This window comes from Juglans microcarpa x Juglans regia, chromosome 5D, assembly GCF_004785595.1.
Source record: "Juglans microcarpa x Juglans regia isolate MS1-56 chromosome 5D, Jm3101_v1.0, whole genome shotgun sequence".
Classification (NCBI taxonomy): Eukaryota; Viridiplantae; Streptophyta; class Magnoliopsida; order Fagales; family Juglandaceae; genus Juglans; species Juglans microcarpa x Juglans regia.
The window spans coordinates 15,852,997-15,876,800 of NC_054602.1; the positions used below are offsets into that span (position 1 = coordinate 15,852,997).

At 35.9% G+C, this 23,804-nt stretch overlaps 1 pseudogene; it reads right to left on the reverse strand.

The window, feature by feature from the left end:
- Positions 1–3,999: 3,999 nt before the first annotated feature.
- On the reverse strand, positions 4,000–5,694 carry LOC121265726 (annotated as a pseudogene).
- Positions 5,695–23,804: the final 18,110 nt, after the last annotated feature.

The window sequence follows — 23,804 nt, forward strand, 5'->3', positions numbered from 1 at the left end:
GTTAGAAAATGAAGACGAATTAGAATCCGGGCAGGAGGTAGATAAGGAGAACGAAGATGGGGTGCATGATGATGATGATGATGTTATTGAGGAAGATTCTGAAACACGCATAGAAAATACATTCGAAGATGAAGAATAAAAGTATTAAATATGAATATATAAGTGACTATAAAATATTTTGAATGTTCATAATTTCTTCTAATTAATTTTCTTTAATATAATTAATTATTTTAAAGGATGCCACCAAAGCGACAACGAAGAAATGTGCCTCTGCCAAGTCCAAATCTCGAACCTATTGAAGACTCCCCACTCGAGGAATACGCTCCTGAAGATCAAGCTAACACGCAAGAGAACAACAGCCAGTCGACACCAACCAGTAAAAAAATATTGTCGTTGATAATTAATTATATAGTTAATACTTTTATCTCAATAACTATATAACTATAATTATACTATTATCATGTAGTTGATGCATCTGCACGTCACAGTCGTGGCTAGACATGTGACATCTTACTTGAGAAAAATAGAAGGTACAAAAAACACGAGATCACCATTCTTGATAATTCCACTGGAGGATTGGATGATAGTGCAGCAGCGCTTTCCTCCTATATTGGCACAGTAGTTCGAACTTATGCTCCATTTTATGTGCACTCATGGTGAGATATTCAGAATGAGATTAAGGAGCACATTCAAAGTCGTGTGCTGGTGAGTTTACTTTGAGAGTACATTTTTTTATCTAGATTAGTATATCATATTTTTAACCTGATTCACTTGTTAGGATGATTTGACCTCAACTTTGGTCGTAGCGAGGATTTGAGAACCGTGAATGAGTTGATGGCTACACTATTCCGACGTCATAAGGGACGATGTCATGCCCACTTCAAGAAGTTTGAGACGTTGGAAGAGGTTGCGCAGTCTCCTTTCCTGCAGATGAAGTTAGATGATTGGAAAAAGTGTTGTGATCTTTTCACATCTCCAGATTATTAGGTATTTTACATTTATATATTTTAATTATTTACATTCATATTCGTTCTATATATTATATGTATACATATTACAATTAACATTCTTAATATATTTTATAGCACTTGAGTTCTACAAATGCACATAATAGATCCGCTCTGATTGTCCACCATCGTGCTGGTTCAAGGTCATTCCACCATCTTGCTAAAAAAATAGTAATTAAAAAATTATAGAATTCATTTATTTTAAAATTGCTAACATTATAGAATTCTTTTATTTAAGTACTAACATTATCTTTTTAAAATTGCTAATGTCTCTTTGTTAGAAACGTGATGATCCTGAAAACTTTTTTCTAATTCATATCTATGCTGCTGCTCATACTAATGAGTGTAGTGAGTGGATGGATCATGTCGCTGTAGATAATTATGTAAGCAATGTTAATTTTGTTAAATAAATTATGTAACATGTGAATAATTTATTTTTTATTTCTATTTATTTTAATAAGTTACTTATTAACGATCATTACCTTTCAAATTGTAGGAAAAAATGATGGAGATGCAGTCAACTTCTGGGGAATCCTCTCCTAGTCACATAGACATATTCACGCAAGTGTTCGAGCCGCAGTCTAGTATGGCAAGAGGTTTGGGACGATCTATCAAGCATAGATGTTCATCCTCCTCAACCTCATCGACTTCACAAATTAATAATTTTACCAAAGATTCAGAAACTGCACAACGTGAGAATGAGTATATGAGGTCGAGATAGTAAGAGTTACAGTCTCTCTTAGAACAACAGTCTCATTTAGAGACTCGTTTGCAGGACTAACAGAGAGACCAGGAGGAAAGAATATGCTGTGAAGTCCAATAGCAAGTGCAATGGGAGATGATAGTGCAAATGGAGCATGTTATGTTGTTACAACAGAATCACAGTGGGCGAGAAAAAAGAATAAATAAATTTTATCAGGGTATATAACTAGTTTTAATATCTTATTTTAAAATTTTATAATACATTGTTAGTTGTTAATTGATGGAATCTAATATGATACAATTGGTATGTTTTTAAATTTTATGAAATTAGTATTTATGATTTGTACGTTCGAATGTAAATTAAAAGCGTTCGAACGTTGGTTCATATTTGAACAACGTTCGAACATGAATACATAAAATTGTATAGTAACATTCGAACGTTGGTTCATGAACAACGTTCGAACATGAATACATAAAATTGTACAGTAACATTCGAACGTAGGTCTCTACGTTCGAACGTACTCACCCTCATACGAACAAAACATTGGAATGATTAAACGATTAACGTTCGAACAAACCTCCGAACGTACCACTTGCATTCAAAAGCTCATTTGTTTACATTTGAAATAACGTCTGAACGTTAAACCCTTTACGTTTGAACATTGGGCTGTAAATGGTCAAACGAAAATTTGAATATTTATTGTAATTAACGTTCGGACGCATAAACGTTCGAACGTAAATATGATACATTCGAACGATAATCAATGAATGTCAACTTCTGTCATTCGAACGCCAATCGGTCGGGTTGTCGTTTGAATGTTCAATTGGATGTCCGAACGTTATTTTCTATGACAGATCTCAACTGTCACAAAAAAATGAAACGTTCGAACATTCAATCAAACGGAACACCTCCAACCGGCACTAAAAATATTTTTAGTGATGGTTCAACAGTGAACCATCACCAATTGTTTTATGTGATGCACATTAGGTTACGGTTTCAAACCATCACCAAATATCTTTAGTGACGTTTTTGTAATTTTTTGTGACGGTTTCCTCTATCACAAAAGACAAATTCTATTGTAGTGTTCGTTCATCTAACTTAATGGAATACACATGCATGGCGGTATGTAAGAGTACTACCATGTGAAAAGTATTGTAAATTTTTCTATAGAAACGAACTTGGTAATGATTTTACAAATCACATAGGTGCTATAAAAAGTTGAATAGAAATGACAGGGACCAATTTAACTTTAGAGCAAACCACGTATAAGATGTATAATTTGGTACTTAACCCTAAATCTTAAAGAGTATTTTCTAAAATTCTTTAGTCATTAGTCTTTCACTTTCATGTGTTAGTACTCATGTAATCTTGAGTGTTTATTGGGACAATATTCATGTAATTTTGAGTGTTTATTGGGACAATATTCATGTAATTCTGAGTATTAATGTGGGACCGGCCAATTGAGCATGTTGCATTATGATCATATGAGCTTCCTACAATTTCATTGCACAACCCCACTTAATTTATTTTCCAATTCAACCTTATCCCTATTGTTTTTTCAAATCTTTAGCTCGTCATCAGTGGTCACATTAAAAGTCATGTTTATCTTAGCCGAATTATAAGTCTGAGAATACTATCTTGTAAAACTTTGCATGGTCCAACCCAATCGATTTCTTTATTGATATACTTAATGCTTTTATCAATGGTTTCCACCCAATTTTGTTTGATCTTCCTTCTGTTTCTTGGTTGTGATCTAAGGCTATTTCTTGCATTACTTGAAGGGATTGTTCAGGATAATTGAGTCCTTTTCGATTTAGTTCTCGATCTAACCACAAATTATTTTGTGCAGGTAAGGGAAATGTTATTTTTTTTTTTTCATATAACTCCAAAATGGGAAATGTTAGGGAGCCCGTTTTGGGCTCCTTTTGATTTTAACGGCTATGTATTTTTTATTTCTTTAGTGTTTTTTTTTTTTTTTTTTTTTTTTTTACTTGGTGATTAGGAAAATATTGTTTAATATTATTGTGAATTTTTTTCTTTTTTTAAAAATACTTAAAATTGTTAAAAAATAATGTGAATTTTTTTTTTTCACATCAATTTTTTAACACTTTCATATATTTTTTAAAAAAAGAAAAAAATTCACAATATTATTAAACAAAAACTAAAAAAGAAAAAAGACGGGAGCCCGTTTTATTTTTCCTCTAAAATTAAGCCAGCCATAAATATTTATTATTTTGTAAAACATGTTCATTTAGTTTAACAAGTTCATGTCCATGGTCTAGAAACGGCCTAAAGGCTCAAGGCAGGATTGGAAGGGTTGGGCGGAATGCTTTGTTCATTTCTGAAGAAATTGGAGGGATCAATGCTTGTTTTCGCACGCATCAACCTATACAGATTGCCCTTGAAATACTTACTCCCATACACTCGTGCATTGTCAGTAAGGATTGTAAGATTATTGCTTGAACTAGCAATACCGATATCAAGATCTCTATAGTTGAGAAAAGCCTCCCCTGGAGACTTTGATACGTTTGGTGTCATCGCCTTGTGCAGGGTTCTTGACAATTTTAGGTAATGGGTCCTGGTCTCTGTTCCTTCTTCCACCCACAGCAAGAAATGTTGTATCTTGAATATGTTTCCAGCCCTATGCGGAAATGGAGTCTTTGATTCCGAAATCTCACTCATTCTTCCTCCATAAGGATTCCATTGCATCCATCCCTTCTCCCCTATTTCAATCAATAACTTCCATATGGATTCTAAACCAGTCTTTGGAATTGGTTCCATCACATAATCAGACTTGCTTTTGAAGAAGAAATCTGCCTTGGATGGCCAGAGTAAAGCACTCGTGGGAGTTCCGATGGGGAAATCTGCCCAAAAAAGAGTTGACTCAATCCATGTCATTTCACTGCAGTCACCTTGCTGCAATCTTAGTTCGGGAAACCTCACATTCATCGAAGGGATAAGGCTTTCAGATTTTCCCAAAAAGTGTCCAATGAAAGAAACTTGCACCGTCTTCTTGCCTTCCTGACTTCCATTCACTGCTTGTGGCATTGCCCTTATGAAGAGGTCTTTTGGTAGTTTATCTGCAACCTACTGCCAAAGATAAACAACATCCGACCTGAACCCATGCAGTCTCGGATGCTATATCAATGTATAGACCATGAAAATTGAACATGTCAAGGACTAGAAAAGGATTATTTGATACGTATGAAAGACCCTCATCATCATGGCCACCACTTTGAATCCTGATTTCCAAGCCATAAAGTTGTCCACTGTTGATGTAAAAGGTTGGTGGCTAGGATTAGATGAGTACTAGGACCTATTTGAATTATTGGATGAATGTAATTTGTCTTTATCTTTATCTATGAATATTTAAATTCAAAGGTAAATAGATTAATAGATAAAGGTTTGTCTTTATCTTTATCTATGAATATTTCAATTCTAAGATAAATGGTTAAATAGATAGAGGTTCAAAAGACTTTTAATCAAGATTGAATGTTCAAAAAGATAGGAGATATCAAGTGATCTGGATAGAAGATTCAAAAAGAAGATATCAAGCAGAAAGAATTCGAACTATCAAGAAGTTATCCAGAACAGAAGCTGAACAGAAATTAGTTACTGTAAAGAAGAGTTATCGCGAAAAGTTAGCAATCCGTCAGGAGACGTCTTCGCGACAGATTCTATCCGTCAGCAGAATCCTACTGAAACTGGAACTCGTTTCAGATTGTTTATTTAAAGGATCCTACTGGTTAGGATCCACAGAGATTTAGATCTACATATTTTTTAGAGCACTTTCTAGTACATTGTTTGGTGAGAAAATTCCTTAGTGAATTTTCATATTTATGATCTCTCTTTGAGTGTGATCTTGCTTCGAGTGTGGAGGATCGTGTGATTGGATTTCAGCCCCTAGAGTTCTAGGAGGAAAGCCAATATTTGAAGATCGCCAGAGGTTCTGGCTGCTACCGCGGTAGAAGACAAACGGGTCATTTGTCCGGGCAAATAAGAAAGTCAAGTTGCAAAGGTTTTGTAATTGATGAGTACTTGTAATTGATTTTCAAATAATAAAATTGATTTTCCTGGGTTTGCTGCCCTGTAGGGTTTTACCTTGAAAGTGTTCTTTAAAGGGTTTCCCTTCGATACCAATCTTAGTGTTATGCAATTTATTTATTTTATGTATTTGATTATTTATCAAATTAATTGCATGCTTGACAACTAACCAATTTATTGAGTGAATTGGTAGATATTTCCGCTGCATTACAAGCGTACTTGGGTAATTTCAATTGGCATCAGAGCGTGGTTCACTCATCTGAGTGTGATCTGTTCTCCTGTTGAGTATGTCGCTACATGTCCCGCCACACTTTGATGGGGAAAACTATGCATATTGGAAAGTTCATATAAGGGCTTTTCTCAAATTGTTGAATGAACGAGTGTGGTATTCCGTTGAAAAATGATGGACTAAACCAACAACAAGTATTGGTGCTTGGAAAAAAGATGAGATCAGCAACTGTAATTGGAATAGCAAGGGACTGAATGCAATATTCATGGCTGTATCTCTGGAAGAATTTAATAGAATCTCCATGTGTGAGATTGTTAAAGAAGCATGGGACGTCTTGGTGGTTACACATGAAGGAACAAAAATTGTGAAAAACTCAAAATTACAATTGCTTATTTCAAAATTTGAAGAGATTAAGATGATGGAAGATGAAAGTTTTAATGATTTTTATGCTAAACTTAACGATATTGTTAATTCCAGGTTTAATCTCGATGAGAAGGTGGAAGATTCAAGGGTCGTGAGAAAGATTTTGAGGTCACTACCTGAAAGATTTCGGCCTAAGGTTACTGTCATTGAGGAAAGTAAGGATTTGGATGCAATAAGGGTTGAAGAGCTGGTCGGTTCCTTACAAACGTATGAATCCTCACTTCCTCAAACAAAGAAAGGTAAGTCCATTGCTTTAAAAATAGTAAAAGAGGATCAAAATGATTTTTCTGATGAAGAAAATTTTAACAATGAGGATATAGATCTCATTGCAAGAAAATTCTTGTTTAACAAGAAAGCAAGTGGAAAACAAAAGCAAGGTAAAGAATTTTTTGCAAAGAAAAATTATTTTGAAAATTGGAATAAAGAAAAATTTGATAATAAAAATAAAATAAAGTATTATGAATGTTCGGGTTATGGCTACATAAGAATTGAATGTCCTAATTTCAAGAAAAGTAAAGGAAAAATATTGAATGTCACACTTAGTGATAGTTCAGATTCTGAAAGTTCAAGCTCTTCATCTAATGATGAAAAATCTTTTATAGCTTTTCCTTCTATTGTGAATGATTTTTCTGAGATTGTACTAACAAAATCTGAAAGTGGTTGTGATTACATTGATTCGAATGTATCACTTGTTGATGTTGACCAAGAACTAAGTTTACTGGAAGCATACAATAATGTGTGTGAAGAAGTGGTCAAATTAAAGAAACTCAATAAAAAGTTGTACAATAAATTTACTACTGTGGAGAATGAGAAAAATAATCTCTCTAAGGCATTAAAAATTTCTGATGTTGAAATATCAATATTAAAAGATCAAAAGGTTGCACTTGGAAAAAAAATGGAAAAGTTTCAGAAGTGCAAGCAGAAAACAGCAACACAAAAATTAGAAGAGATGTTGAATTCTCAAAAATCTAATTATGATCGCACGGGTTTGGGGTATATGACTTCCCAAGGTATGGAACTTAAAGGCTCATCATCCGCTGCCAATTCATAAAAAAGTATCATGTTTGTTAAAGGAAGTCAAGATGAGGAAGCTCCAAAGAATGCCATGTCTAAAACTCATGTTCCGAGAGCCTCACATGATAGATAAATGACAAAGAAGCCCAACCAAGGTAAGTCTGAATGTAAGTTTATTCCTACTTGTCATCATTATAGTATTCTTGGCCATATAAGACCATATTGATTTAACTTGAATAAAGTAAAGAAAAATGGAGGTGAAAGAAAGTTAAAAAGGAAGGGAAAGACTCTAGAAATTCAAGTTGATGAGATGAGTCAATAAATTACCTTTATAACTTTAAAGCTTGGTGAACTAGCAGAATTTTACTTTCACAATAAAGAAAAGATCATGCAAAGTGGTATTAATGAAAATAATAGGCCAAAATTTAAAGCAAAGTGGGTGATCAAAGAAGATGCAATTGATAAGATCACTTGCATGTTCTTACATTCTTGCATTTCATTTTATTAGTCTAGGACATGCATTTTATTTTTCTGTTTTTAAGTTATGTTTCGTTTTTTTAATAAGAAAAATAATATAAAAAAAATTTCTAGTTTGTTTCTAATTTATTTTTGGGAAGTACATGCTTGATATATCAAAATTTTGAGCACATATGTTCTCACAAAATAAATTTTTGAACTTATGTATCTCTCTACTTTGTGCATACTAACCCTTTGAGTCATCTTGACAAAGTTCATTTACAAAGCACTGTGAGAAAATTATGTGCATGCACCTTATAATTAAGTTCCATATTTATTATTGAGATGCTCACCATAGAGGGGGTTCATGCCTTGAATTGACTAATACTAGTTGAACCTAATACAATAATAAAGAGATATTCCCTTGCCAAACACAAATAGTTGATCCATATAGAAAAAGTCGGTGTTACATCATTATGGAAAAAGACAAACACCATATACAGATCTATCCCTTAAGTCCTTATAGAAATAATCATGGCTCAAATCATTGTGGAAAGAGATGAGCAACAAAAATGGACATAAAAAAAATGGTTGTGCAAACTAGTATTTGGAGGAGATACTCATGTATCTAGGCCCTAGCATAAAGTTTGACTTTTGAGGTGAGTGACAATCTCTTGGGAGCATCTATAAGAAGAAAATACTCATGAATAAATTTATCAAAAAAATATTGAAGAGAAAAAAATTAATAAAAAGTTAATTTTCTATATAAGTTTGCTCACTCACACACTCACACACTCACATGAACATTGACATAGTTGATCATATGAGAGTATTTTATTCATGTATTAAGGATGATTTTGGTGGGTTGTTGCGTTCTACCTCTCGGTTTTTAACTAATGCCCACCAAGTGTTTGTTTTTATGTCTCAACCAAGCTACTTCATTCATTTTGTCATGATTTTACTTACATTCATGCTCATACATAAGATGCATTTAATTCATGAAAAATTGAGACACATGGGAGTTATGGGTCTTGTCAGATTAGTGACAAAAAGGGGGACATATATTGGAAGATTGATTTACTTTGGGTATATGAAATTCGTATTGTGAGTTTACTTTGGGTTCTGGCTGCTACCGTGGTAGAAGAAAAACGGGTCATTTGTCTGGGCAAGTAAAAGAGTCAAGTTGCAAAGGTTTTGTAATTGATGAGTACTTGTAATTAATTTTCAAATAATAAAATTGACTTTCCTGGGTTTGACTGCCCCGTAAAGTTCTACCTTTAAAGAGTTCTTTAAAGGGTTTCCCTTTGATACCAATCTTAGTGTTATGCAATTTATTTATTTTATGTATTTGATTGTTTATCAAATTAATTGCATGTTTGACAACTAACCAATTTGTTGAGTGAATTGGTAGATATTTCCGTTGCATTATAGGGGTACTTGGGTAATTTCATGAACAAATAACAGTTGCTTGGATGTGAGAAATATGTTTGGCAGCTATAATAGCAAGGGGTTTTAGTGTTGCAGATGTCAAAAACTTGCAATCTTTTATATAAGAGCTCAAAATTGAGAGAAAAGATGCATTGTTGGGGGTGTAGATGGCCTGGGAGACTGGGTGGAATGGTGAAGAATTATTTGGAAGGCATGGGAAAAACATGTGTAGATTAACTTGTTTTGAATTCGTAAAATGAAATTGAGAACAAGATGGTTGCAAGTATGATTGGGATTGAGGGTGGCCGCGGGCATGAGGTCTTCATTATACTAAATAATTTGTTGTTTTGAGCTCTTGTTTCTATAATGTTGCTCTATATTTATAAGATCAATATGAGAGTACTACTGATCAGGTCTAGGATATAAATGCTATGCTTGTAAATTTTCAATTAATGCATGCCATTTGGTTTGGCAAGGTAATTGACCATTAATTAAATGTACTAAACTCTAACAAAATAATGATTTTATTTTTCTAGACGGACTCTGAGGCAAACATGACTAGGAAAGCTTCCATTTTTCATTCCACTAAAAATTATCCACGTCTCAAAATGCTTAGATCAACATAAAATAATAAATCTATTGAATAGGGCTCTCCAATAATTACTTGTACCATTTGGCACCTATTACTCTACGGTCATCTAGTCTTAGTCATGCTTCCTACTCTTGACTTCTAGCAGAACCATCAAAATTATCAGAAAATATTATGGAGATAAAGGGTGAGTTATCAACAACTCGACAAGCAAAGAACCCATACTAATATATAAACATAAGCATTTATAGAGTTTAGAATGCAGAACAAAATATTTTTAGCTTCATAATGTAGAATCAGAACATGTTACCAAAAATATCAGAGCGAAAATTCAAAACTATTCTTATTCAAAAGTCTTTTGGCATAACATAACTGAAACATCAAATCAGAATGGAATTCCATGTTTAACCACATGGTAGGGTTGTGCGAACCCCTGCAGCCAACCGAGTAGAAATAGAATGTGAGATTTTCCCCTTATTCATTCTTGGAGTCTTAAGTGTGCACACAAGAAAGATTACGCAGAAAACCACTTTGCTTCCAATGTAGGTGCACCGGAAACAAAAAAGTTAGTACCAACCCGAACAATGACCACAGTTTTACACCCACGATGAGGTCAGAACAAAACACAAACAAAATTTCATGCAAGAGGTCTTTAGAGATTATATCATATCAAAGTATAGAAAATTTCCAGAACACAACAGAATCAGATCATCGTCATATAATTATGCACAAATTTTCATATACGCTCATTTTGCATAGTTCAGAAATAGAATGCCATAAATAGTCCATGTCTACACCAGTCATGACAGGAAATATTTTTCCTCTTCTTAAACGGATTTCATGAGTAATGTAGATAAAATGACTGAGGTTGTTTTCAAATTTTTATTTTCATAACAAAACATGCATATTTTTTCAAAATCAAAATCAACCTCAGCCCATTTCTTTTTATACAAAGTCTAGCATAGGAACCTCTCTTACCTCGAATTTTAGTTTTTCTGAATTTTTTACACCACCATGGAGAAGAAATATCAATCGTCAGCTATATGAAATACTAAATATTACTAGATTTCTAAAAATACTTTATAAAATTTTCCATTTACTTAGATACATACTACGTAAATAGCTTTAATATTTATTTTGTTTTATACAGAATTTAAGAGTAATGCTACATACAGTCGTAGAGTGAGCAAGTGTCGTGCAGTCATTTTGAAAAAGTGTGGGATCCACTATTACAAAATTAATTTTATTTTCATGCGGGTTCCATATTTATTCATTTTTTTCAAAGTAATTGCATGGCACTTGCACACTCACAACTCAAACGATTATTTCTCAAATAATTATATCAATTTAACCTAACCAGTGGAACTCATTTAGTAAGATAGACTTAAATCAGATTTAAAGTTTTTAAAATTAAAATTAAAATTAAAATCAAAATCTTACTAATAGCTACATAACTTTTGTTGTAAAATTTAATACTTAAATTCGTAAGTAGTTACTATAAAAATATGAGTTTTTGGGCTAATAAAAGTAAGACTAAGCCCAACTTAAAAGCAACTATATAACACAACCTGCAACGTAAGGTGCAGCCCAAAATAAAAAAAGTTCAACGTAAAATCACTTCTTGACATCCTGTTATTGATTTTCATGTTAAGGGCAAATATGTAATTTGGATATGTAAATGTTTTCTTTCTGAAGGCTAGTGAGACATAGACTCACTAGAGAAGGGACCGTGCAACAGGCTCACCATGAGGAAAGCAACGAGAGGCAATCAAGTGACTGGGAGCAGCGGAAGAGCACTAGGATAGCGAGAGAGAACAGTCACTCACAGTGGGGAGAGATAGAGAGAGACGTGAGAGGGAGAAATGGAGAAGAGGCAGTGGACTTATCGAGAGGAAAAATGGCAGATCTGGAGGGGCAAGCAGTGATCGGCCGCACTTCCTTTGTTGGTGGAGGTGATGTGGAGGGGGTGGCGACATCACTGGGCTTCACCGTGCCGTGGCAGGTGGCTGAGATGTCCGTGTGGAAGGGCTATGGATGGCTTGGGGTGTTCTGTTTTGGTGTAGGGGAAACAGGGGCTTTCGGTGGTCTTACAAAGGGTGGGTAGTGGTTTGCACTGAGGGTCTCACAGTGTCTGTTTGGTGGTGTAGGGTGGAGGTTTTGAAAGAGTTTAAGGAATGTGTTTTGGTCAAGTTACCAAAACAAGTATATTTACTGTAAGTATATATAGAGTTACAAGTAACAACCAACACATAAGGTTGTTGTAGATAAGTACAAAGTTCAAATAATAAGAGATAAATACAAGTGATAACTAGCTAGAGGGGAGACTTATCAGATAGGATAAGTCTCAATAAATATTACTTTATCTTCGATCAAGTAGTTGCCTTGCTTTAGGAACATTAGATAACAACGTATCCAGTTGGTTATCTTTGATATTATCTCTAATAGCCCCTTGCAAGCTCATGGGGGAGGAACACACATGAAGCTTGGAGTTCAAAACAGAGAATTGAGTGGAAGCCAATCCCTTTGTGAAGATGTCTGCTATCTGATCTTTAGTGGAAATGAATTTGAGATGTACATCACCATTTCTCACTTTTTCCCGAATAAGTGATAGTCTACTTCAATATGCTTTGTCCGAGCATAAAAGACAGGGTTAGAGGCCAATGCTAGAGGACTAACATTATCACACCATATTAAGGGTGCACAAGTAGGTGGAATATGGTGGTCTTGAAATAACATCCTTAGCCAATAATGTTCTGCAGTAGCAATTGCTAAAGATCTGTATTCAGCCTCTGTACTTGATTTAGACACCATTGGTTTCTTCTTTGCACTCCATGATATAAGACAATTCCCAAGAAATATGCCAAAACCAGAGGTAGATCATCGATCATTTGGGTTGTCTGCCCAATGTGAGTCACAATAGGCTGTAAGTTGCAGATTTCCCTTGGAATAGAATAGGCCATGATCAATGGTGTTTTTCAGATACCTTAGGACTCTTTTTGCTGCAATCCAATGAGAAGAAGTTGGAGCATGCATATATTGACAAAGCTGGTTCACAGAGAAAGAGATATTTGGTCTGGTTAATGTGCAGTATTGAAGAGCTCCAACAACATGGCGATATTCAGTAGGGTCAAGTAGTGATTCTCCCTCAAATTGGGACAATTTGCTACCAGAAGAAACTGGTGTTTTGGAGGGTTTAGCACCTAACATGCGAGCTCGATGCAGCATGTCATAAATGTATTTTGCTTGAGTAAGGTGTAGACCATGAGTTGCAAGTAGCTTGAATTCCCAAGAAGAAACTCAAAGGTCCAAGATCCTTGAGTGGAAAGGTCTGTTGCAGTTTAGTTATGACATTGAGCAAAGCTTGAGAATGAGTACCTATGAGAATAACATCATCAACATAAAGCCGTAGAAATATATGTATATTGCCATGATGATATACGAAGAGGGAGCTATCAACTAGAGATGCTGCAAAGCCAATTTCAAGTAGGGCAGTAGACATGCGAGTGAACCAGGCTCTTGGAGCTTGTTTAAGACCATAGATGGCCTTATTTAATTTACAAACAAAATCTGGATGCTCTTGACTTCAAAACCCTTGAGGTTGCTCCATATAAACATCATCCAATAATGTTCCATGAAGGAAGGAATTGGAGACATCCAAATGCCTTATATCCCAATCAAATTGTACTGCTAAGGCCAATAGAATTTGAATAGTTGCTAGTTTGATCACAGGACTGAAAGTTTATGTGAAGTCAACCCCATACTGTTGCTCAAATCCCTTGGCAACTAGTCTAGCCTTAAATTTGTCAACACTACCATCAGATTTTTGTTTGATGCAATACACCCATTTTTTATGAATGCCATTATGATGTTTGGGTTGAGGACACAAAGTCCAGGTTCCAGTGGTCATCAAAGCTTCAAATTCTTGTTCCATTGCAGACTTCTATCATAAATCAGTTGTTGCTTTGGTATAACAGGTGGGAGTAATCTCAGTTAGAGTGGTGTGAAAGGCTATAGGGTACTTGGTTGAATAATATAGATGGTAATCAGGGTAGTCTTTTGGTTTGAGGGAGTTGGTTTTAGCTCAGGTAATCATGGGATGAGTGGGAGCTGTAGTGGTTGTTGGATCAGACTGTATGCTACCAGAATTGTCTGAATGGTTGGTACTAATTGGAACTGATTCTTGTACAAAGTGATCAGAATGACAGGCTGAATGTTCAAGAGGTAAACTTGAGATGGGGGTAGTCAATACCCGAGAGGATTCTTGAGATGTTGGAGTAATAGGGTCTGAATGTTGTTGCTGTTGAGATGTTAAAGGTATAATCAAAGGAGAATCAGCTGCTTTATTCAACCTGGAGGTATGATTAGAATGAGCCAAATCCAGTGTAGGAAAGGAATTCTCATAAAAAACAACATGCCTAGAGAGATAGATCTTGTCAGTGACCAGATCAAGACACCTGTATCCAGTATGACTATAACCTAAGAAAAGACAAGTCTTAGAACGATACTGAAGTTTGTGACTATTGAAGGGTCTCAGCAATAGATAGCATCTACAACCAAAGGTGTGAAGTATAGTGTAATCAGGGAGCTTTTTGAACATTGTGAAGTGTGGGGATTGATATTTTAAGACTGGAGTAGGCAGCCTATTAATAATGTAGACTGTTGGGAGGAAGGCTTCTACCCAATATTTGTTGGAGAGATGAGAGTGAGCCAACAAGTTAAGACCAGTCTCAAGAATGTGTCCAAGCTTACTTTCAGCTAAGTCATTCTGTTGACTAGTGTGTGGGCTTGATTTTCGATGAATTATTCCATTTTTTGTGAGAAAGGTTTGAAATTGATTGGAACAATATTCTCCCTCACAATCTGTTTGTAGCTGTTTTATTTTGGAAGTAAACTGATTTTAAACTAACAGCTTGAATTTGACAAAAACTCCAAAAACTTCAGCTTTGGTTTGAAGAGCATGTATATCGAGAGTGGTCATCCACAAAAATGACATGATATTTGCAACCATTTATAGATTGAATTGGTGAGCACTAAACATCACTATGAATTAAATCAAGTGGTTGAAGTGAAACACGAGTGGAATTAGAAAAGGGCAAACAAATGCTTTTGCCCAATTGGCAAGCATTGCAAATATTTTTATTCAGATCATTATTTGACAAAGGAAGAGAATGAGTCTTAATAATGCTAGATACAACTTTATGAGATGAATGACCTAGCCTAGAGTGCCAACTAGAGAGGTTGGTTTTTATTCCTAAGAAAGCTGTAAAAGATGGCTGATTCTTGTGAGAATTTCCTTATAGCCGCTGTGGATAAAGTCGCCATTTTTACTCTTGCCTTCCAAAAGGAGTGCATGCATCTCATTTTCATTCACATAAAAATGAGAAGAGGTCAATAGAAAGTAACAGTTGTTATCAAGACAGACTTTTTGTATAGACAATAGGTTAGCAGCTGCATTAGGACAGTAAAGAATTGATTTAAGAGAAAAAGGTTGGGAAGAATTAGAAGAGAGGAGAGTAGAGGAACCACTATTTCTTATAAAGAGTCCTTCACCATTACCCACAGCAACAACATCATTACTTTGGAAGGGCTATTGGATTTGCAGACTGTTGAGATCATTGGTAATGTGAGCATTAGCTCCACTATCAGCATACCACTTTTGTTCTTCTATTGCAGCATTGGTATGAGCTACCATGGCTGCTAGCTGAGGAGGAGGGTGTCTACCTTGATAAGAATAGTCCATCATGTTATAGTAAACAAGGGCTTGATAAATATTTTTTCCACAAATTTGACAAGGAGCCTGAGTTGCTGTTGAAGGAGTAGTCTGCTGTGAAGCTTGAAATCCAGCAGAGTTGTGAGGACCTTGTGGCTGGAATTTATTGGTTTTGTTGTGATGGCCTGATCCTTTGGAAGAGAACTTGTTGAATGGAGGACATTTTCCTCTGTTCTTGTCATTGAAGTGCCCTTGGCGTTGGGAAAGCAGAGCAAATGTATTGGTTTCAGCAACAACAGCTTGTTGATTTAGCTGCATCTCATGGTTGAGTAATTCATCCTGAAAATCATCAAATGCTAGAGGATTATCTCTAGTTGCAAGTGTGAAGGAGGTGATAAAACTATTGAATTATGGATTAAGACCTCTGATGATGAAAGAAATAAGATCTTCGTCATCAAGTGACCTGCCAATAGTAGCAAGTTGATCTGACCAAGACTTTTCCATCTGAAGATATTCAGTGCAACTCTTTGATCCTTGTTGCAGACTTTTAATCTGGCGCTTGAGATGAGATACTCTAGACAGAGATTATGAAGCAAATCTATTTGCTAGAGCAGTCCACACTTGTTTAGAGGAGTGGAGTCCATAAACAGTGGACAATACTTTCTCTGAAAGAGTGACATTGATCCAACTCAAGAGAAACTGATCCTTCTTGTTCCAGAGAAGATAATTTGAATTGGGAAGTTCCTTGCCAAGATCATCACGAATTGTGGAAGGGGGCATGGCTCAAATCCGTCAACGATGCCCATAAGATCATGACTTTTAGAATAGGAACAAGTTGAGAAAGCCACAAAAGATAGTTGTTTCCATCAAGTTTGATGGAAATTAAGTGAGTGAAATTTGGAAAGGTGAAAGCGGAATAGGTAGGATTTGAACTTGAAGTTGCCATAGGATCATGAGGTCGTGAGCCTAGTATGGCTCTGGTACCATGAAAGAGTTTAAGGAATGTGTTTTGGTCAAGTTACCAAAACAAGTGTATTTACTGTAAGTATATATAGAGTTACAAGGAACAGCCAACACGTAAGGTTGCTGTAGATAAGTACAAAGCTCAAATAATAAGAGATAAATACAAGTGATAACTAACTAGAGGGGAGACTTATCAGATAAGATAAGTCTCAGTAAATATTACTTTATCTGTGATCAAGTAGTTGCCTTGCTTCAGGAACATCAGATAACAGCGTATCCAGTTGGTTATCTTTAATATTATCTCTAACAGGTTTAAGTTGTGGGCCTGGCTGCTTCTGTCGTGCGGGGAATATCTTGGCCCATTGGGTTTCCCTTCGTGGCTATTGTGCTACGCAATGGATGCTGGGTGTGGGTTGGTGGTGCAAGGGCAGCTTTGTGGAGGAGTTTTGGCTATGGTTTATCCCATGGTGGTGCATTAGCAAGGTGGCACAGCTTGGCTGCGGCTATGGAAGGAGGCATGGAGAAGCCAGTTAACGTGGGTTGTTGCGGCAGAGGGGTTTGAGTCAACGATAACGTGGGCTAGCGGCTCGGGGAGCTGGTGTAGGCTAGGGCTTGTGCAGTGCCTGGTGTTAGCTACGTGGAGGAGGTGTACTGAAGACACAAGCTGCGGCAACCTTGCCATGAACCCTAGCGGATGTGGAGACGTGCATGGCATGTAAACGGGCTTTGGAAAGTGTCGATTGTGATCTAATTTGGTTCTTATCGGCACCTTCTTTTTTTTTTTCACCGATTTGAAGGTATTTGGATCCACATCTTGGATAGAGTATGAAATTAACAAATGGGCAGGGTTGGGCCGGTTAGAACAGTTCAAAAATCTCTTTGGCTTGTCTGTAATTTTCTTTTTTCATGGGTCGAGTATATAATAGATACTAGGCAGTCCCGACTCGACTTTTTGAATTATCCAACTCTTTCCATAAATATTAAATACTAATGGGCCTCAACTCAATTTCTAAAGATAATACAACTTGTCTCATAAATGTTTTGGGCAAATTTTCACTTATAAAGATTTTAACCTAATTATCTAGCCCAATAAAATCTATATTTTGCCAAAATAAATTTTTGGGCCCATAGCTTTTTCCAAAATTACTCATTAAATCTCAAGTGGGCTTTACAGACATATTAACCTAAAAAAAGAAGTTTTAGAACACGAGCTTCATGCTGGGCCCAAGTGTTACAAATTAATTAGGCCAAATAAAATCGTGAGTAATGCATATCCCTAAGCAATACAAAAGTCTCACATTACTTAAGTGTGAGACTTGTATTGTCTTTGCCTCCTATAAAAAGGCTACACTAGACTACATTACAACTTACACAAAGTATTAAATAAAAATTATACTTAATATATATTACTATATTTATATATAATAAAAATAATAAAAAATATTTATAAATTTGTAAGAATATATATGTATGTATGTATGTATGTATGTAAAATAGATATAAATAAGGGGCGCTAGGGCAAAACTGACGTTGCCCCAATTGGTACTTTGCCCTGCGAGGCAACGTTGTCTGCCCACCATGCGGGGGTGGGGCGAACGAGGGCGAGGTAGCAGGGTGCAGGGCCCCGCTACCTACCCCTAGTATACAATACTAATCATAGTTTTCAAATCAATTCCACTCCAGCCATTTCTGTTGGAATTTTTCGTTCCGATGTAATATCTAGTATACTATACTTGCTCGTTCCATTTTGTTCTAAATCTCTGCTCGTTTTGATATTACGGCCAGAAATGGCGTTCGCTATTTCATTCCAAACTATTTTAATGCTAGTTTTATAATCTTCATTAGTTTTGATGGTATTTTTGTAAATTTTAAATTAACTTAGATGGTATTTAATTAATTCCAAAATGTATTAATATAATTTTAATTTTTTTTGTAACTTTAAATATGTTTGCTCATTCTTTTTTTTAATTTTTTTATAATTAATCTGTCCTTTTATTTTTTTTTCCTTTGTATTTTTGTGCTTCAATTCAAGTTTGTGATTTTTTAATATTATCTTTTGACATTAATATTTCTAATTTTTGAATGTTATCAACGTATATATATTCATTTTATACATCGACCATTTTTCAGTATATACACACACATACATGGTGCACACTTAATACATTTGTATTTATTCTATTAGTTATCAGTTTATATATACATATAAATATACATATACATATATATATATATTGAATAGATTTTTCCTTAGCCGTTATAATGATCTCAACTTATTCTAATTAAATGCTTAGTTCTGTTGGAATATTGGAATATTTAATGTGGCTTAGAGTTTTATTACCTCGTTTCAAATGGTCATGACAACCAAACCTAAATAAAGGTGTAGGATTAATTGAACGTACCGGCCATGCACCTACAAATCTACACATGCCTAAACCTTTCTTTGACTTGTTACCATAAATTTAAACTAAGAGCAAGGATAGTAATTTATTTTCTTTCTTTTATATTTTTCTTTTGAATTACATATATATCCAATTAGTTCTACAAATTATAGATGAGTAATGATACACTTTCTGTATACAGTCATATTTTAAAATGGAGTATTTAGTAAAGTGATATTATTTTTATAAGATATTTTATAAAAATATCTATTATTTAAAATATATTTGTTTAAAAGATTATAAAAAAATGTATTCTATCCATCGTTTTTCATTGTAGATTAACGTACTGCTTTAATATTGTCTGTCATAAATATGTTTACTATTTACATGGCGGGGCTGTAAAAAAATGATTGGTTTATATCTGACCAAATTCAAAACCGGATATGTCAACTCCATAGGGAACATTTGCCTCGTTTGCTTATACAGTTCAGATAAGATATTTTATATAGTACTAAAATTTTTGAGTTAATTAAGATGAAATAAAATAGTTTGTAAAAAAAATATGTGTTTAGATTGTTAGATGAAATGAAATAGTTTTAAATTCTTGGAATTTGAAAAATGTGTGGATCTCACTATTAACTAGAGCAAAAATGTTGAATACAATCGCCTCAGGTAGACGGTGCGTAAACAGTGCTGATGTGGAAAAAAAAACGCACGATTTTGAAAAACTTTGACAAAGCCGTGTCCTAGTTTTTGGGATTTGAGCCAACTGTCGCTCAGTTTTTCTCACTCTCTTGGCCCCTTTTTTTTTTTGCTCTCTTTTGCTTTGTTTGTTCCTGAGAAGGAAAAAAAGAAGAGATATTATACAAAGATGATTGGGGCTCCAAAAGGTGAAATTGTTACTCTCGATCTTCTCAAAAAAGATGACTGAGTTCGACAAGGAAAGAGATTTAGTAGTTCCACAACCTGAGAAACCTTCTTCTGGCTCTGGTATGTGCATGGTCTCCCTCAAACCCACACAAACCCTTCTGAAATTATTATTCCTCTCTCTTATTGCTATTTGGTTCATATCTGTTTCAAGACCATTTCTTGCATGAAGAGGGAGGAGGATCACAGAGATGGAGAATCATTGCATATTGTTTTCCTACTCTTGGATTTTTGAAGATTTGACCCAAAAAAAACAACTTACATTAGTTGGATTGTCAGGGAAGTTCTAATGATTTCATGTTTCCACCATATATTTTTGCGTATCTTGCTGCTGCTTGCAAGTGGAAGAGCTTCCATTTTTTCTTGAATATATATTATTATACACCTTCTCCTTTAAATTTCTTAAAGTCCCAATTAAGTTGATCAGGTGAATGCCTTCTAACCAGAGTTAAACTTGACCAACCTTGCAAAATAGATTTTCATTTTTGTTTTGTTACCTATGATCTTTGGAACCCACTTTTTTTTACCATTTCCCTTTTGCTTTTATGTCATATCATTTGCATAACAAAATTAACAGTAAAAAAGGCGGTTTCATGTTTATGGGGTTGTGATTATTTATCGTCCTCTCTAGGTGGGTGCAGTTGGAGAACTGTGACGCCCCGACTCCCACGTACAAAAAAACAAGGGAATCGTGACGTCAGGATGGTGACAACACGGTCACGCATCCCAACGAAATGTGCTCAAGTGTGTGTGCAACATGCAAAGGTGCACAATAAAAGTCGCAGCGGATAATATAAATAAGTCAACTAAGTACCAGAAATTTAAATACAAATATTCAACACAATTATCTTTAAAAATATACAGTCATCCAAAATATAATACAAAAGGTAAATACATAAATTGATAAAAACATAACTCACTAAACAGGAGCAATCCCAGATCACTCCTCCAAGGGAGCCAAGCTAAGGCTCGTCATCATCATCTGCATCAAAATCTGCGATACCATAAAATGGTACCACAGGTAAGTATAAACCAAACAACTCTCGGGATAAAAATACATTAATGCAACCAACAATACGACAAAATACATTTAGCCATAAAATACCATTTTTTCCCAGAAAAATGATTATTTCCAACATACGCCAAAAATCTCATTTTGGCCCAAAATATCCGTAAAACATTTTCCCATAAAATGATTCACACAAACAATCCATTTATCGGACACTGTAGGCGGGAATCGCAGGCGGGACTCTACCACCGTCCCTGCTTACTACCATCCCTACCGCGTGCACCGTAGGCGGGAATCACAGGCGGGACACAACCACCATCCCTGCTTACCACCATCCCTATCGCGTGCACCGTAGGCGGGAATCGCAGGCGGGACTCTACCACCATCCCTGCTTACCACCATCCCTACAGTTCCTTTACACACAATGAATACTTAACAGAGCACTGTAGGCGGGAATCACAGGCGGGACACAACCACCATCCCTGCTTACCACCATCCCTACAGTCTCTTTTCCTTTTACTCATATGAAAATCCAATTCCAATAAACACATGAACATGTATGCAATCATGCGAAAACCCAGTTTTCTTTACAAACATGATCATGCATGCAATATGCGATGTACGTGAACAAGTCATAACCAACAACCAACAACCACAATTCACAATGCAAACAAACACACAACTCCGTCCACAATCCATCCGACCCCCGAAACTCCTCGGACTCAGTCCGGCAAAACAAACCAATTCACAGATAATATGTGTTAGTGCAAAAATATATTTAAATCACGAAAGTTCTTTAAGGAAAATACTTACAGTGCAATATAATAATTTTCGGAGGATCTCAAAGTTGCAAGTGGTGATTTCTGAGCAACACCACAGTGTAAAATACACTGTGGCCGTGGGTCACAGATACCCACTTTTCAACGAGGACAAACGAAGACCCAAAAATGGTAGGGTAGGGCCTAGAGAGGTCGGTGAAGCCAATGGTGGCGGTGGTTTGCCGTGGGTGGCGGCGAAATGGGCGGTAGAAGACCAAAATGCCCAAATCGGAAATGTAGTTGGTGGAGCTTCACCGGTGACGGATCGGAGGTGGGGTTGGGTCCAATGGGTTGCCAAGAGGTCGGGGATGAAGTGGTAGGAAGATGGTGGCCAATGGCAGTGCGACGGCGGCGCAACGGCGGAAAGAGTGCCGCGGCTTCGAAGGGCTACTGGTGGTTAACGGCGGCACGGATGGAGGTGAGGATGGTGGGGTGAGGTCGCCGGCGGCTGGGGAAGCTAGCGGGCTGGGCGGTGAAGGCCACCGCCGGATCACGGCGGCGCTGGCGTGAAGGTGGCCCGCGGCTTCGTGGGGTGCGTGTGGGCTACCGGCGGCGAGGTAGGGGCTGAGATTTGGGAGGTGAGGTCGCCGGAGGGAGGGGAGCTGGTCGGCTGGGCGGTGTCGCGCACGGCGGCGCGACGGCGGCGGGCTGGGGGAGAGGAAGAACGGACGGAGAGAGAGGGAGGGAGTGGGAGTTGCGCGGGAAGGAGAAAAATAAAGAAGAAAAAGAAAAGAAAGAAAAGAAAAAGGAAGGAAAGAAAAATGGAGGGAAAAGAAATGAGGTCCAATTCTCATAACTTGGGTCACAAAAATGATCCAACAGAGATGATTTTAAAACCACAAGTTAAATAAAATAATTTAAACGTAATGGTAAAGTCAAATTGAAATAATTAAATCCCACGGTAATTAATTTAAATATTAAAAGCAATTTAAATGCATAACAATAAATAAATATTTGGAAAGCACATAAAAATAATTTTCACCAAATTAAAATCATAGAAATAAACTTACTAAAAATCCAACCAATTTTAAAATAAGAGGATAAACTTTTGAACAATCAAAAATAATCCTTCAGTAAAAATACACTGAAATACGGGGTGTTACAAGAACTCTCTAGGATATTCCAGTGGAAAGGAGAGATTCTGAAAATGCCTTATTGGAAAGGGGAAGAGAAAGTGCACCCAGGTGCTTTCAGATGTTCTGCTCTATCTTGTCCAACTCTCCAACTTCTGCGGCATTGGTCTTGGCAAAGCTGCACTTAGAAAGGTAGAACTTAATGCTGTCAAATAATATCATCGGGAGCTGCTGATTTTCTATGTATTAAAAACACCCCCACTTGAAGATTTGAAGACATGCAAACTGATTTGAAGACTACTGTCAAACTCAAGGAACAAATACTCACACTGATTTTATACCTTCCATGGAAGTCTGCACAGATACGAAGCCGAAGACCCACACAGATGGGTTAGGACAAATCCACTTGAAGACCACAGCGCAAGAAGCCAAAGACCACGCAAGTTTATGATCCGATAGGAACAACACCACGCCGAAGACAAGATTGATATCCACCGACCAGAGCACAGAAGCGGGAATCCAAAACAAACAAAACTCTGTTTTTTTATTTATTATTATTTTTTTTAAAGTCATTTGCGTGCCGCTTAGATAGGGCGAATGTACATAGCAATTTTGTAATTAGAGAGCCGAAAATGTCACTATTTATGAACTGTTTATTGTCAATTTTCATTGTTCACAAACTGTTCACTGTCAGTTGTCACTGTTCAAGCACTATTCACGTATTGTTTATTGTCAGCTTTCACAGTTCACGTAGTGTTCACTGTTTATTTAAGTAGATGTTTTTAAAACTTAGAAATGAAATATAATGTGTTTGAATAGGGAAAACTAGTGTACAGTATAGACTCATATGTATCGTGTAACCAAATCGAGCCTTAAATTTCCAATACTGATCAAATCGAAACTTTTACTATTATAAATAAATTTTATAAATTATAAATAGATAAATCTCGAACAAATTTTTATAAAAAAAATAGATTTTATTTTAAAACAAATATAAAAAAATTATTTTTTATTAATAAAATCTACTTCT